Genomic DNA, 18,058 nt, shown 5'->3' with positions numbered 1-18,058 from the left:
CTGTTGTGAGGTTATTTTAGCATTTACATGGGCACATTATTTAGCCCTGGATCTGAGGCCTGTGCCCTTTCACCCAGTTACATTTCACTTTTATTCCTTTCATTATTTTACCAAAGATTAATTTTAGGGGAGAGGTTTTTCATTCTTTTATCAGTTACCCTTTCATGCAGAATTTGTTATTCATTCCTTTACACAACATTTTCATCCTGTGCTCAACCCAAGGCTGTACATGATATTTACAGGGTATTGCTGGTCCAAACAGTACATTGTCTACCCTAAACAGAAAAATACTTGGTGTCATATCAAGGCAGTTCTTAGAATAAAAGATATGTTATTAGAAAACATCACACTGCCCACACCATCTTAGAGGGGAAATTCCAGCCAGCTTGCCATCTCATGCTACACGTTGTCGCAATTTCTGCTGAAACCCTATGGCTCCTCTTTCTCTATGTGGGGGGACTCCCAGCAGACTAACATGCCTCTTCTTTACCTCTGAACGCAGGTGTGGGGGTTAGGCTTCCCTCTCGGGACCAGAAGGACGGATTAGGGCTATCACTGCTACCTGCTCTCATGTTGAAACTTAGTAGTATAGGTAGGGATGTTAGACAAGCTTTTGTGACAAAAGTGTAGAACTCTTTTTGTGTTTCACTTTCCTGGTCAATACAGTAATGCTGTGTTTCATTATCCTCATAATCGCAATTCATGCCATTTTACGTAGAACACAGTTGCTTCAATAAAATATATACTGAACCAAGATCCTGCTTCTATTTGTCTTTGTATAACTAAGAAAAAGGGGCACGAACTGTTACACCACCACTTCCCTGAGGAGTCTGAGTGTCATGCAATAGGCTGCCACAAAGCACTCTTACCTCTGGTATTGGTGAGGGGCAGCTAGCTAGCCAGAAGGGTTAGGCCAAAAGCTATCCCGGGGTATTGGATCAGACTCAGTCCCCTATTCTTAGTGGTGGTGCTGCCCAAAATCCAGCAATCTTGTTACTTTAACAGGAGTCTATGACATGCGCAGCCAACTTTGGTTAGGCACTGATTTTATGGATCTCCCAAGTACCTCTGTCTCATTTCATGCAAAGACATCCTTGTTACCTTATACGGAGAAGTCCGTTGTATTAGGGAATATCCTCCTGAGTTACATATGTAGTACCTATTTCACGCAGTAGGTTGTTCAAGCTTGAACTCTTAAAAGGATTCCTCAGTTGGTATTTCTATCGCTGAACAATTTAATCCCATTAATAAAAAATGGTGGACCAAAACAGAGTCATAATTGTATCAAACATGAGACTCCCTCTCACAACACATTTATCAAATAATGGACACACAGATGAGGGAGGAATGGTCACATTTGTCGTTGCGATTCACAAAACATACAGAACAGAATGTTTTTTTTATTCTTGGACAACTTTTCCAACAGCAGATGGGAATACACACACATTTCAGCACTACACTCCAGCAAATGCACCCACACATTATAGACCATATGCCTACCTAGAAATATCACTATCTCATCAAGAACACCAAAATTCGCTAGATGGCACACTACCTCACGTTCCACAAAACGCTAGATTAGGTCCTTTAAGTAATGACGGACCTCCATGGCCAGAGTTGGCCACCTATACACCACATCCTAGTTTAGGTACAATGGCGGCAGCAGATGTACGGAGCCTATACACCAATTTAGTAGAAATATATAGATGATTATTACAATTTGTAATGCAGGTTTTGAATATCACCCCAGCAAGGGCTGCTCCAGTGCAACCACATAGGGCTACAGCGGGCATTAATCCTCTTACTGTGCATTCAATTATGGGTAAAGTACCCACCAAATGTGAAAAGATTCCGTTTTGGTTAGCACAAACAAATTAGGGCATTAGAAGCAGTATTTCCTCATGCGGGACCCCAAGATAAAAATAGAATTCTCACAATGTTCTTGCCATTTGGGATAGTTCCCTCAGTGGACAACTGCGCCACTTGAGGTGCAATGTTTGCTATACTCTACAGTACTGCTCATGGTACACCAACACTTGTGAATCTTTCAGAAGTGTTAAAACAAATTCAGGATGAATATGGAGCTGACTCTGCCCTAGATCTGGAGATGCAATTAATGGGCAATTTTGCCACAGTATCCTTGACTATATTAAGTAACCTTAAAAGGGAAGCAGTGGCATTGGCAGTATGCCAACGGCTCAGGGATGTTCCTGTACAGGATCAGGAGCGTGAACTGCCAAAGATTATTGCTGAGACCTAGTCTAGTATAGGTCGGGATAGTCTGGGGGCCAGACAAACTAAACCACAACTACAAGGTAAATCCAATAAGGATTCTACCAAGCAAGCAGCAGAGGGTTATAAAAAATGGTGGGATAAACAAAAACATAATAAAGATAATACAAAACAAAGCGGAGAATCTCTGTGCTCGGAGACCTCATAGAAACATTACAGTTTGAGAAATAGAGCTAGTTTAAACTTTTCTGATAGATATGAATATATTCATACAGGCCAATCCCATTCCTTTCAGGACTCAACGGATTAACGCAGTGAGAGCGGCGGGTGTTCCAAACAATTAATCAAGTACGTGAAACCAAGAAAAGATTCTCAATGCTCATCTGAACCTTGCATAAAAAAGTAAGAGAAACCTTCACAACAGAAAGCACAATTGAAAACGAAACAAGTAGCAGCAATTTTGGCTAAAAATGCCATACATATTACTGAAGAACAGGATGGGGACACTGACACTGCTAGACAGTAGTTCACCAAAATTTTCAAGAGCTTCTGGAGGTGACAGCAAATAACGACTTTTTAGAATTCAAAACCATGGACATGGGAGTCTCTCCCCCCTCAAAATAGAGTTTACAAAGTGAAAATACAAATTGAGGGAGACATAGGGGGTCATTTCTGACCCTGGCGGTCGGTGATAAAGCGGCGGCCAACCCGCCAACAGGCTGGCAGTCCAAAAAATGGAATTCTGACCCTGGCGGGAACCGCCAACAGAGCCCGCCACTTTAACACTCCGACCGCCACGGCGGGACAGACAGACAGACAAACAGCGCGGCGGTCACCGCCAACAGGCAGGCGGCAGACAATGTACCGCCCACCCTATCACAACTCACCAACCCGCCACCTTTTCCGGGGTGGGAGCCCTGCCGATAAAAACACGGCGGAAACAGACTACGAATGGGAAAACGCTCACCTCTATACACTCCACGAGGACGGAGGACAGCAAGGAGCCCGAATTGAACATGCTACCTGCTCTCGTCTACCTGCTCATCTACCACGAGTACGAACTCCGGCGCAGACGACAACGGTGAGTACCGCACCTACGACACAGGGGAGGGGGGGAGGAGGAAGGGTTACGGGCACACACATACGCATTACACCCACCCCCCAACTATCTACACACCAATGCAGAGCACCAAGTCAAAGTGACCCCACCCAAACCCCCCGGAATAACGAAAAGATATGATTAAAGTGAGAAACAACATTTATGTAAAAAATAGGTTCATTGAAGTCATGGTAAAATAGGAAAATGAAACAAAAAAATCCAAGTGTAAACATTGTGTAACTGATAAATAGAGGCAAAAAGTCCCGCACAGTCACTGAAATTGCAAATGTCCGTGGGCCAAAGTGTATCAACACATGGGCAAAGCCCACACAGGAGACCTGAGTCCGTTGGAGAGAACACTGCAGGGGCATCAGATGATAAAACTACAGGCACCTCAGGGGGAAGGGAAGGGGGGGCACCACAGCCACATGAGTCCACGACGCCAGATCCAAAAAGGGGCCACCATGCCCACTGTTCAATCCTGGGGAGTGCAAAGCCACAGTCTCTCAAGTCTCTACAGTGGGTGGCTTGCCCACTGTCATATCCTGGGGAGTGCAAAGCCACAGTCCATCAAGTGGATAACAGTCTCCACAGGCAATGGAGGAGGCAGGGTGGCCCGAGTGCAGCGTGAACATTAGCACGACACAGAACCGGCACTGTCATTGGGCCAGCGGTGCTTGAGACGGCGGGGCCCAGCGGAGCGGTGCTTGAGATGAAGGGCCCAGCGGAGCAGTGCTTGACAGGAAGGGCCCAGCAGAGCGGTGCTTGAGATGAAGGGCCCAGCGGAGCGGTGCTTGAGATGAAGGGCCCAGCGGAGCGGTGCTTGAGATGAAGGGCCCAGCGGAGCGGTGCTTGAGACGGCGGGGCCCAGCGGAGCGGTGCTTGACAGGAAGGGCCCATCGGAGCGGTGCTTGAGACGGCGGGGCCCAGCGGAGCGGTGCTTGAGATGAAGGGCCCAGCGGAGCGGTGCTTGAGACGGCGGGGCCCAGCGGAGCGGTGCTTGACAGGAAGGGCCCAGCGGAGCGGTGCTTGAGACGGCGGGGCCCAGCGGAGCGGTGCTTGAGATGAAGGGCCCAGCGGAGTGGGGCTTGAGACGGCGGGGCCCAGCGGAGCGGTGCTTGACAGGAAGGGCCCAGCGGAGCGGTGCTTGAGACGGCGGGGCCCAGCGGAGCGGTGCTTGAGATGAAGGGCCCAGCGGAGCGGGGCTTGAGACGGCGGGGCCCAGCGGAGCGGTGCTTGAGATGAAGGGCCCAGCGGAGCGGTGCTTGAGACGGCGGGGCCCAGCGGAGCGGTGCTTGACAGGAAGGGCCCAGCGGAGCGGTGCTTGAGATGGCGGGGCCCAGCGGAGCGGTGCTTGACAGGAAGGGCCCAGCGGAGCGGGGCTTGAGACGGTGGGGCCCAGCGGAGCGGTGCTTGAGATGAAGGGCCCCTGTTCAGCGGTGCTCCTCCCGGCAGTGCCCTGTTCAGCGGTGCCTTTCTGCACGGCGGGGCCCTGTTCAGCGGTGCCTTTCTGCACGGCGGGGCCCTGTTCAGCGGTGCCTTTCTGGACGGCGGGGCCCTGTTCAGCGGTGCCTTTCTGCACGGCAGGGCCCTGTTCAGCGGTGCCTTTCTGCACGGCGGGGCCCTGTTCAGCGGTGCCTTTCTGGACGCCGGGGCCCTGTTCAGCAGTGCCTTTCTGCACGGCGGGGCCCTGTTCAGCGGTGCCTTTCTGCACGGCGGGGCCCTGTTCAGCGGTGCCTTTCTGGACGGCGGGGCCCTGTTCAGCGGTGCCTTTCTGCACGGCGGGGCCCTGTTCAGTGGTGCCTTTCTGCACGGCGGGGCCCTGTTCAGCGGTGCCTTTCTGCACGGCGGGGCCCTGTTCAGCGGTGCCTTTCTGGACGGCGGGGCCCTGTTCAGCGGTGCTTGTTCTGTAAGTCAAGGGAGTCAGACCTGGCCACGACTCCCTGCTCAGTCGCCCTCCGACCGTGCAGTTGCTGGACCCTTCGGTGACGGTGTGCTGGGCCCTTGGGTGTCCTCCCTCACACCCGGGATGGGGCTTGTGGGGCCCTCCTGGTCCGCGCTCCTGCTGGCTGACTTCTCCGCCCTGCTGCCCTTGCCCTCCTTCGATCTGGGTCTCTGGCCCTTGCCTCCCCTGGATGTTGTGGCAGGTGAAGTGGCAGAACTTTGGTCCTTGGGGGCAGCCGTGTCAGTCGTCCCGCGGCGTCCCCTTACTTTACGGATCCTCTTTCCAGGGGGGGGCTGGCTGTCCCCTTGCTGCTGACCGATGTATCACTGCTGGCAAAGGGGGGACTCCAAAAGCCATGCACTACGGTGACCCTTGAAGCCGGGCTGGTGGTGGCTGAGGCGCTCCTGGGACTCTTAGCAGATGGAGGGGGGGGTCAGGGGAGGGAAAGAGGTCAAGAGTGGAGAGGTAAACTTTTTTAGGACCAGGGTAAAGGGTAGGTGTAGTGGTTATGGGAGTGGAGGAAGAGGAGGTGGTTGTAGGAGAGTCAGGTGTGCTGTCCTTGGGTGAAGGTGCATGGGCTGGAGGCTGTTGTGAGGTGCTTGGCTGTTGGGTGGGTGTCTGCCTGCGTTTGTGTGTCTTGGAAGAGGGGGTGACAGACACAGTGGGAGAGGACACAGGGGACGTGTAAATGGCAGTGGGGGTGGTGACTGCACGTGTGCGGACTGTACTGGAGGGTGTGCTGGTGATGGAAGTACTGGCTGTTGGTGGTGTGCATGCAGGTGTGAGTAGAGACGTCACAGGGAGGGAGGAGGGAGACGAGGAGGTGGGGGACACAGAGGTGGTAGTGGCTGTTGGCATGTCTGCATCTGGGTGTTGCTTGGGTGAATGTTTGTGTGATCTGTGGTGCTTATGTCTGGATGAGCTGCCCTTGGGTGTTGAGGTGTGTGCAGGCTGGTCTGATGGTGTGGATGGGATAGGCAGAGGAACAGGAGACAGAGACAGGCTGGAGGCAGTTAGAAGAGGGAGGCTGGAAACAGGGACAATGGCTGCCGTCAGTGCTGAGGCCAGAGCATTGAACGATCGTTGATGGGCAGCCTGACCCGAATGAATGCCCTCCAGGTATGCATTGCTACGATGCACCTCCCTCTCTACCCCCTGGATGGCATTCAAAAGGGTAGACTGCCCAACAATGATGGTCTGTAGGAGGTCAATGACCTCCTCACTGAGGGCAGCAGGGGTAACAGGGGCAGGGCCTGAGGTGCCTGGGGTGAAGGAGACGCCCGCCTTCTTGGGCGAGCGGGCACGGAGCGAAGGCTGAGGGGCTGCTGGGAGGGCAGAGCTGGTGCGCGGGGTGGCGGCTGTACCTGTAGAGGCGGGGGGCACGGATGTTGCTGCCACCGCTAGGGAGCTCCCATCCGAGGACGTGTCGGTGTCGCTGGTGTCACCACGGCTCCCCGTTGTGAAGCTCCCCTCGCCCTCCGTATCACTGGTGGCCTCGGTGTCTGTGCCATGGCCCACCGGGGCCTGGTGAGTTGCAGCTCCCTCGTGCTCCGGTGCCAATTCTCCTCCGCCTGATGATGCTAATGCACACATGCACAAGAAGATAAAGAAAAAGGGTGGGGGGAGACATAAAAACAGGTTGAGTGCATGCATTGTCAACACCGTTGGCGGAGAGGACAGACACAGGAGCCTCATGCACTAAGCCGCGCAATCGGGGTACACTACTCAGTACTTGTGACTAGGCCAACAGGTCTAGGGACAACAAACGCGCACATGGGTGATGCAGGACCCTGGATAGCTGTACTTGTCACCCTACAGAGGTGGGGGGCGGGGGCACAGGGACATGGCTAAAGCAGAGGACTACACTACAGAAAGCGCCCTGGCCTAATGTCACCCACAGCCCTCTTCCCCCACCCAGGCACCTCCACTGCGCATAAAGATAGCTGAATGTGCTGGTACTCACCCCCTTGTGTCTGCTGTGATGTCCTCACGCGCCCATCCAAATCGGGGTAGGCCACCGCCAGGATCCGGGACATCAGGGGGGTCAGGGTACGACTGGCACCCCTCCTAGGTTGGGAGGCCATCCCCAGCAGTGACTCGGCGGTCTTCCTGGTCCCGCGGCGGATGTCCTCCCACCTCTTGCGGCAGTGGGTGCCCCGTCTGTTGTGGACCCCCAGGGCCCGGACTTCCTTGGCGATGGCACGCCAAATGTCGACTTTCTGATGGGCGCTGACCTATTTGACATGTACAGGGTGGAAATTGAAATATCATCAATTTTCCGCATGCTAGATGCGATTGGCCCCCCCTCCCCAACCTTGCCATGTGGCACATGCTCTCATCTGTCGTGCCTTGCACTCGTCATTGTCTCCCCACCCCACCATCTTACATCCACCATACACAACCCAGGCATAGCCCATTCAACGTGCAAACAGTGTACTTACCTGTTGGTCTGGAGGACCGTAGAGTCGCGCATACTGGGGCAGGACCCCATCCACAAGTTTCTCCAACTCTTCTGTAGTGAAGGCAGGGGCCCTTTCCCCAGTCGCAGCAGCCATTGTATCTCCCAGACCGAGGTCACAGCAGCACTTGCAGTATAGGTCCTTTCCTGTGGGTGATCAGGTCTCGAGTGATTAACCAGATAGAAAATGGCGGTCACGCCCGCGGCGGCGCGTACCGCTGCGGTGCGTTCCGCGACCGCCGGCGCAGCTAGTCATTGGCTCGTGAAACCCATAGGGTTCGATGTTAACCAATGCGGCTTTGCGCCTCGGTCTTCGACCGCCTACCGCCACGGTGTGTCACGCCAGCGCATTGACCTCACATCCCACTGTCACACTGCTCAGGTCAGGCAGCCGCCATTACAAGGGCCCACATGGCTTAATTACTACTGCGTCACACAGGCCTAGGCCTTGCATTGCCACTCATACAAGCCATTCAATGCATTGAGAATCGTGTACTGTGCAAGCTGTAGTTACGTACCTGTGGGTTGCTTGACTCTGTGCTCCATGTTGTCCTTCCTAGCCACCGTCCGCTGGGACTTGCGAGGAGAAGGATGAATCCTCCCGTGTACCGACCGCTGGTGGACCTGTCGACAATGGAGGAACGTCATATAATACTTTGCTACCGACTTGACCGAGCCACTATACATTAACTGTGTTCCCAGCTGGAGCCAGCACTGATGTCCCCCATCCGCCAACCCACAGGAATTCCCCCTCTGGTGCAGGTTCTGTCAGTCCTCCATTTTTTGGTAAGTGGGTCTTTTCAGACAACAGTGGCCATGTCATCAGGGATGTCTCAGCCTATGTTTTCGAAGATTTTGTCCAGAGTGTTGTCTGCCCTGACGAAATACATGCGGAGCTACATTATTTTCCCTGAGGAGGGTGATTTGGCCACTGTGAAGGGTGACTTCTGTGCCCTTGGACATATCCCCAACATCATTGGTGCCATTGATGGGACCCATGTGGCGTTAGTACCCCCAAAAGACGATGAGCAGGTGTACAGAAACAGGAAAAGTTACCATTCGATGAATGTCCAGGTGGTCTGTTTGGCTGACCAGTACATCTCCCATGTAAATGCCAAGTTCCCTGGGTCAGTGCATGACACGTATGTTATGCGAAATGGCAGCATCCCTTATGTTATGGAACAGCTACAGAGACACCGTGTGTGGCTAATAGGTGACTCTGGTTACCCCAACCTGCCTTGGCTACTGACCCCAGTGAGGAATCCCCGGACCAGGGCAGAGGAACGGTACAATGAGGCCCATGGGCGATCTAGGAGGATCATAGAAAAGACCTTCGGCCTCCTGAAGGCCAGGTTTAGGTGCCTGCATATGACAGGGGGATCTCTAATGTACTCACCCAAGAAGGTGTGCCAGATCATCGTGGCCTGCTTCACAATCTTGCATTGCGACGCCAGGTGCCTTTTCTGCAGGAGGATGGTCCAGATGGTGGTGTTGTAGCAGCTGTGGAGCCTGTGGAGAGTGAAGAGGAGGAAAGACGACGGGGACGACACGGACAACAGGGACACAGTCATACAACAGTATTTTCAGTAGCACCTAGGTAAGAATCCCCCACGCCATTTTACATTTACTTCTGGCCTCCTGCATCTCTACTTTCTGTGTTTCCCCCCAGTTCCTTTCAACTGAATTGTGACTTTCCCTTGGCTTTTCAGAGCTGTATGACCCACTGCGTGACTTCTGGTTTGTTCGCCCATGGAGTAAAGCACATTGACATTGGTATGTTGTCATCACAATGTAACTGAACAATTTTGAACCGTTATGTGTAATACATTTGTTAAGAATACAAGCAGACTCCTGAGTGTTTTAAGTGTAATTAGTGATTTATTTAAAGTGCTATATATAGGTCCATGATAGTAAAACGGTGATGGGTGGGGGTGGAGTGATGTCCATGGCAGAGTCCAGTTCTCGGTCGCACAGGTGCATTGTACATATGCCTGTGGAAGGATGGAGCAGGGGCAGTTCAAGGTTGGACAGGGTGACGATGTGGGACAGTGGAATGACATCCGGGGGGATCTTAGGCTGGCGGGGGTCTTGGCATCCTACTCTGTCTTCCTTTGTGATCTCAGGCTCCTCTTGCGGGGTGGTTGATCTTCAGCAGGAGGTGGGGTTCTGGAGGCCCGTCGTTGTGTGGGGGCCTCCTGTCCACTAGCGCCGGCGGAGGTGGTAGGCTGTTCCTGGTCCGGGCTGTTGACAGGGGCCCTTTGGGGTGCCACATGGTCCCGCAATGTGGTGACTATTAGGTTCAGGGCCTGGACGATGTTCCTGAGCTCCTCTCTGTACCCCATGTACCGTTCCTCCTGCTGTGCCTGGATCTCCTGGAACCTGGCCAGTACCCTCGCCATCGTCTCCTGGGAGTGGTGGTATGCTCCCATGATGGTGGTGAGGGCCTCTTGGAGAGTCGGTTCCCTGGGCCTGTCCTCCCCCCCTGTCGCACTGCAGCCCTCCCAGTTGCCCTGTTTCCCCGGGCCTCTGTCCCCTGGACGGTGTGCCCACTACCACTGCCCCCAGGTCCTTGTTGTTGTTGCGGTGTTGGGTCAGCCTGGGTGCCCTGTAGTGGCGGACACACCGCTGATTGACCTGTCCTGGAGACAGAGGCATGGGCCCGCTGGGTGGGTGCTGTGCTGATATTCCCAGAGGGGGTTAGGTCTGCTGTGGCCTGTGTCTGTGTGTGGGGAACCGACTGTCCAGAGGTCCCCGATGGTCCGGGCTGGTCATCAGGTTCCAGGTCGACAGAGCTGCTGTCCTCACTGCGGGCCTGTTCTGGGGGTGGGATGGACATATCTGGACCCTCCTGGCCGGTGTGTTGGAGTTCGGGCCCTGCAGGGGTGAAAGAGTATGGTTATTGCTTCTGTGTGTTCCATGGCGTGCGATTTGTGGGTGCCCTTGTCCCCCAGTGCTGGCATTCCCTTGTGGCAGGAGTTGTGAGGGTGGTTTGTGGGGGGGATGGGTATGTGCAGTGGTCATGCATAGGTGATGGGTGTCCATGGTTTGTGTTGGCATTCAGGGTTTGGTTTTGGGTTGGGTGGGTTGTGCTGGTGAGACATTGGCAGGGAGGATGTGTGCTGGGGGGTTGGGGGTGAGGGTGGGGGTGTGGGTTCGCATGCTGGTGGTTCGGGGGGAGTAGTTGAGACTAGACTTACCAGAGTCCATTCCTCCGCCTACTCCAGCGAGGCCCACAGAATGCAGGATGTTAAGGACCTCTTGCTCCCATGCTGTGAATTCGGGAGGGGTGGGTGGTGGTCCGCCGCCAGTCCTCTGCACAGCGATGTTGTGTCTGGAGACCATCGACCGTACCTTCCCCCGTAGGTCGTTCCAGCGCTTTCTGATGTCTTCCCGGTTTCTGGGATGCTGTCCCACAGCGTTGACCCTGTCGACGATCCTCTGCCATAGCTCCGCCTTCCTGGCTATTGTGGTGTGTTGCACCTGTGTGCCGAAGAGCTGGGGCTCTACCCTTATGATTTCCTCCACCATGACCCGGAGTTCTTGGTCCGAAAACCTGGGGTGTCTTTGGGGTGCCATGGGGTGGTGTGGATGAGGTGTGGGGTGGTGTTTGTGGTGATGTGAGTGGTGGTGTGTGGTGATGTGTGCGTAGATGTGGTGTGGTTGATGATGTTGGGTTCCTGTGTGTGTTGGGGTTTTCGATTGCTGTTCTCTCTCTCTCTCTCTCTCTCTCTCTCTCTCTCTCTCTCTCGCCTTCTCTCCGATTTCCAACTAGTGGGGGTTTGTGGGTGATGTGGGTGTGTGTTTTATAGTTGCTTGGATGTGTGGGGGTGGTGTTTGTATGTGTATCAGGTGTGTGTATTTCAAATTGTCCAATGTGGCTGGGTTTTGGAGCTGGGTGTGTATTTTGACCGCGGCGGTGTGTACCGCCAATGGAATACCGCGGTTGAATGACCGCCGCGTGGATTCGTGGGTCGGAATGGCATGGGCGTGTTTATGTTGGCGTGACGGTGGAGGTTTGGTCATCTCCAGTTTATCGCTGCCCGCTGATGAGGCGGCCTTCCATGGATGTCGGGTTTTTGGCGGCTTGGCAGTTGTGGGTCAGAATGGCCGTGGCGGGTTACTGCGGCCGCGGCGGTAGAATGGCGGTCTTCTGACCGGCGGTAAGAGCCTTTTACCGCCGAGGTCAGAATGAAACCCATAGAGTGCACAATTAAAGATAAATTCTGGGAAAAAATAACGCTATGTTATGACCTCCTATTGGCAGAAAAAGATTGGCCACCAGAATTTGTCCGTAAACTCCTACTAGGGGAAGATGTCACTATGCCATCTTTCTCAGTCCTTGTTCCTGAAGAATTAAGACAGGCTTGTGCAGTAGAATGGGCATTGTCACAAGCCCCAGCACTGTATCCTGACCATGTAGGATGGGACAAAGACTCCCCCACCACATAATACTGTTAAGATTGACTCCACTTCCACAGCCACAATACCCCATTAAACATGATGCTGAAGCATCAATGAGAGAAATACTCACACACAGGGTGTGAAATAACCCTGCATATCACCAATGAATAACCCTTTGTTTCCCTGTAGCTAAGCCGGACCATTCATATAGAATAGTCATAGACTACAGACATTGTAACAGTCACACACACACATTTGTTATACAAAGTGCGCACAGCACACTACTCATCAACAACTTAGTCCGCAAAAAATACAAAACAACCATGGATATTTCCAATGGTTTTTTTCTTGCAAAATATACTGCCTGAAAGCAGGGATCTAACTGTATTCACTGCATTAGGCTCACAAGAGAAATTTTGTTGACTACCACAAGGGTATAAGAACAGTCCTGGACTGTTCTTAGCATGTGTAATATCCATACTACTCGACATTGATGATGAGGCGTTGTCCTATGTAAATAATATCTACCTAACAGATGATGACCTGGTCACACATCTAAGATGGGTGGGTTTTGCTGAAATAGGCTACAAAAGGCTTAATTATAACAAATCGAAAATTGCCTTTCTCAGTGTCACAAGACACAAGTTATCAGATAAATGAAAGAGCCTGGTGCTCCACTTTCTAGAAAAGTGTGCACAATTACAAGCACCAGACACCATCAAAAGTTACAATCATTATTGGGCTTATTCAATTTTGGCATAATATACATTACAGATTATGCACAATGCATAAAACCACTTTATGACTTGACACGTCCAGATTTTTTATGTAAATATTGAACATTTGAACACACAGGCATTCTTGGAGCATTACAACAGGACATGCTCGAACTAAAATACCTACACACACGTGATGATAAAACAAACTTGGTCTTCAGATTAATCGCTGGTGCCATTGGGTTCACCTATTAAACATTCAACGAAGGTGATACCGTCCCTATAACATACAAATCAAATTTGTATTCAACAGTTGAACAACGTTTTGCTCCCACTGAGAAAATTCTGGCTGCTGTTCAGATGGCTCTCTTTAAAGAGACCTGTGGCCCAGGGGAAACGCATCATGTTGTATCTTCAGTCCCACCCCTTGAGGCTGTCACCAAAGCCAGCATTCCAAATGCAAAAGCATTACATCCACATTGAACTCAATGGGCCACCTCTCTGACTGCCACTAATATTGGTTATGTTTTTGATCCAAAACTTCAGACCCAAGAGTTCCTTCAATATGAATGTGAATACCCAACACATACAAACATTTTGCTTCTTGATCAATATCAAATGATTATTTACACTGATGGTTCAGCACAACCAGCAGTATACACAAAACAACAATACTCCGCTGCTTGCGCGGCTGTGAGTGGATTAATAAGGGATGGCAAGTTCCACCCCCAAAACACAAACGCAGAACTTGGGGAACTGCACTGCACAATTGGCAGAGCTTAAGGCTCTATTTTTGGCACTGGAACACACGTATCCTGACCTCCTAACACTGATTGTGTGTGATTCGTATTATTGTGTCCAGTCCTTTAATGAATATCTGCATCCCTGGGCAAGAATGGGTTCAGAGTTTCAAAAGGGAGAAGCATCAAACAAAGACTCCTGTGGGGGAAAGTAGCAGATCTAAAAGAGACGCTACCAAATACTCATGTAGTACATACAATGGGCCATCAACATGTAGGTACACACGTTGCAGGAAACACTTTGGCTGATGAAGCAGCCAAGTCAGCAGTACCCATGGCTTCTGTTGCTGTAATTACTCACTCCAAGACGAGGTTGGATGATGAGACACTGGCTTCTGTGAAAGCTTTGACTGACAGCAAGCCCTTGCCAAAGGCATATCCCACCAAATATTTCTACCATTTCAGTGCCCAATATTAGGGGTGGGTGACTGTGTGATCCCCAACCAAGATCAAAGATTAGATCTAATAAAAGCAGCTCAAGAAGGGGTTCCTTCTGCCTATGCTGCTGTGGAGGCTACAATTACATTATTGCAAAAATGCTAATGGTGGCCAGGCCTATAAAACAGATGAAACAGCATGTCCTTTGTTGTGAAATCTGTCAACAAATAAGAGAATCGACTGTTAAATGCCCACCACAGACACCCCTCCAAATTTCCAACAAACCACTACAATGTGTGTACCGGAACCCTTGTGGCCCCCTAGTACGTGAGTGTGCATACAAATACAGCCTAGTCGCTGTTGATTCTTCCTCCAGATTTCTGTGGGTATGGCCACAATGATCAGCTGACGTTCAAACTGTTATTAAAGATTTGCATGTTTTTATCTGGACAAATGCATTTGAGGCTTTCCATTTGGACCAGGGCCCTGCCTTTGCCTCCAGGGCACACAGGGACACCATGGCGACACTGGGGGTCCAGTTAAATTTCTCATCTCCAAATCATCCTGACGGAAATGCTGTTGTGGAGCTGTAGAACCAAGACTTAAAGCAATCCCTAACAGCTAGAGTAACAGGTTCAGATCCTAGTTGGCTTTTAACCACTTGTACAGAGTCCAGAGAGCACTTACTATTCTGCCCAGAAGGTCCTTGGGAAGGTGCACCCCATTTGAGGTTCTGTTTGGCATACTTATATGTCATGGGTCCATTTTAGTTATTTACTTGGGCACAGTGATAGCTTAGCCTCAGTTTGCAGCCTGTGCCCTTTTACCCAGTATAGGAAGCTGGCTCAGTGTGTGGTGGACACCTATGGTGTTACACTTTATACTGGGTGCAGGCAAACCCCAATTAGATAGTGTTACAGTGTCTAGACAGCTAGGGCTCTCTAGGGTAGCTGTGGTGAGCAGCCAATACTTATCTAGAAGGCATGTAAAGCACTTGCAGTACCACAGTATTCACACAATAACTTATCACACATGAAGGGAACCACACCAGTGGTGTAACAAAGGCTACTGCAGCCCCAGCGGTGTGGTAGGAGGAGGTTGCCGAGCTACAGGGGGACCCTTCAGCACAGTAAGTTTCGTTAAGCCACTGAACTACACAGTGTTGCAAAAATAAAAGTACTTTATTATAGGCACACCAAACTAGGCTACCATTGGCATACCTCCCTTTGGAGGTATAAACACAGGTAAGTACTTGGGAAAAGCATAAATTAGCAAGGGCCCTATAGGGGGGCCAAACCATATAATGGAAAATGGAATGTGAATGGGTGTTCCCCACCACAGTGTATAGAGTAGTTAGACAAGCGCTGGGGGAGATTGGAACCCCAAAAGGTAAGTACCTAGAAGATCCCCAGCAGCTGGGTGTAGAGAGGTAAGTTACCCGGTTTTCCCATAGGCTAACATGAGAACGTTGCAGTTGGAAAATGCAGAGGCAGGACCGGACTAGTGGAACCCAAGGGTGGATTCCGGGTGAAGAGGACCTGCAGAAGAAGGGGACAGAGTCCAGTCCACGCAGGAGGGTCCAGGTGTGACAGGAGGAAATGCCTACCTTTCTGTAGCTGAAAATCCAGTTCGACAGTGATGGATGAAGTCCAGCTGCGGGGTCCAGGAGGTGCAGAGGAGTCCCTGAAGTTGCTTTTAAGCTGTCCCTTGATGGTCGCGAGATTGCAGATGGATCAGTGGTCAGGATGACCACAATTAAGCACAAGCAAATGCAAGAGGAGCTGTTGGACGTTTTGCAGAGCTGTGGAGGACCAGTAAGGTCATGGGGACTTGACCCTTGGAGGGAAGACCAGGCTGACCCTTAGAAGACAGGAGAGCCAGCAGAAGGATTCGGAGCCACCATAAGCAACCCACTGGCAGCAGGCACAGTAAGTCGCAGTGGGGCCTAGTCAGCACACCTAAAGAGGAGTCCCACGTCGCTGGAGCAGCAGAGAGGAGACTGTCTTTGAAGAGGTAGAGTACTGGGGGCCGGAGCTACTTGGAGCCTGAAGATCCCTTGGAGCTGGAGTCAGCAAGCCTTGGCTGGTGCAACAGTCGCAGTGCACAGGATGCACAGCCATGGAAATGTTGCAGATTGCTGACAGGAGCCGTGGAAACAATGTTGCAAGGAGAAGTCTTCTCCGGTGTTGCAGTCTTGTTCAGTTCCTGTGTTTCCCAGCAGCAGTTACGGAGGCCAGGAGCAGAAGATGTCTTTGCAGAGAGGTCCTGGTGGAGTCTTGCACGACAAATCTGGGGACCCACCCTTAAGGGAGTCCCAAATAACCCAAAAGGGGGGTTTGATCAATCTCTGGAGTGACCACCTATCGGGAGGGGTATCTGATGTCAGCTCCCTTGCCTACCCAGTCTGATGCTCCCAGTGGCCTCTGCCCATCTTGGTTTCAAGATGGCAGAACCAAGTGGCCACTTGGTGGAACTCTGGGCACCACCGTAGGGGTGGAGCTGGACAGGAGAGTGACCCTCCCCTTTCCTTTGTGTGTTTTGCACCAGAACAGGCACCAGCGGTCCCTGAAAACGCCATCCTTTTTGGCATTTCTGGTGCCTTGAGTGCCTGGGGCAATCTTTTGTACTGATTGTGGGGTCCAGCTGGTGAGCAGAGCTCCCGCAGGGTGGATTCCAGAGGATTGAGGCACTCTTTCTCAAAATGGCAAGCCGCTACCCGATCAGCGCGCTGAGGCACTTACCTGAAGTATTGGGAGTGGCTGAGGCCGGGCCGTTGGTCGGGCCATCCAGCGTGCGGAATGGTGTGGGAGTGGTGAGCTGAGGTGCCCGGTCGAGGCGGCCTGAAGACTCCTTCTGCTCCAGAGGCCTGGGTGCAGCCCGACGCAGGACAGCGTGGAGGAGGGACACTGCCGCCCCAGTAGTTGCAGCGGTAGGAGAGGTCAATTGCGGCTCGGTCGCAATGAAGAGATACCTGGAGCCTGAGGAGCTTGGTCCTGTTGGGGCCGTGGCCCCCGGTGGCGGCTGCTGGTGGGTGCCCCGTGACATGTCAGGACTGAAGAGGGGTGGCAGCCTTGATGTGCGGAGGGTGCCCTACCAGGCAGCCGCATGGCCCAGTGGGGGGGCAATGCAGGACCGTCCGTCTGGCTGATGGGGCGGGTGCGGCCTGTTGGCTGGGTCCGGGTCGCAGCTGATTTCAAAGAAGAGCGCGGCTGTGCTCGTGGACCGGGCCCCGAGGAGACGCAGCTTCCTCCAGCGGTGGAGGTAGGAGGAGGGAGCGTGGCTGTGGACGGGGAGTGGGGGTGGGGGACTGGATTGCGGCATCCCCCCGATTGAGAGACCATGGTGGCCCCCCTTCCTGGGTGATCCGCCTAGAGCCACGGGTGGGGTGTCCACCTGCGGCTTGGGAGCCCGCACTGGGGAGCTGTGGCACCCTGGAGAACCAGAGAAGAGTCCGGACCCAGAGGGGCCTGCGGTGTGGCATTGTAGAGGCAGAGCAGACGGCACAGATACAGCGGGGTGAGAGACACAGTGGTGTGGTCCACTGGAACCCACTGGACAATAGTGAGGGTCCAGGTGATCGGGGCAGTGGCTCCACACCTCTGTGGAAGGGCGATAAAGCCCACAAGCCGTGTAGTGGAGCCTCATTGTCATAGAGCCCCACATAGACCTGAGCTGGGGCCCTGGAGTGACGGACGTTGGACCCCAAAACACTTTCCTCAGCCACAACAGGCGGTAAAACCAGCAGAGGGCCATAATGGGCAAGGATAAACCAGCCCGGTCAACATCAGCTCAAACGCGCATAGACCAGTTTGCTATGGGTGCGGGCTTGACCTCTACTGGAGGTGGGGGATGGGAGGGAAGTCCCTGCCCCCAGGAGATGTATCCACCATCCTCCAGGCCATACACTCCTCCCAAACAGCAGTGGAGACAAAAATTGAGGAGGTCAGAGTGGATGTGGCCCTGGTGCGTCACGATCTGCGCAACACTACAGCAAGGATCACGGAGGAGGAATCCAGATTGTCCAGCGAG

This window comes from Pleurodeles waltl, chromosome 4_1, assembly GCF_031143425.1.
Source record: "Pleurodeles waltl isolate 20211129_DDA chromosome 4_1, aPleWal1.hap1.20221129, whole genome shotgun sequence".
Lineage (NCBI taxonomy): Eukaryota > Metazoa > Chordata > Amphibia > Caudata > Salamandridae > Pleurodeles > Pleurodeles waltl.
The sequence above is the reverse complement of the archived record's forward strand: the minus strand, read 5'-3'. Positions refer to the sequence as shown.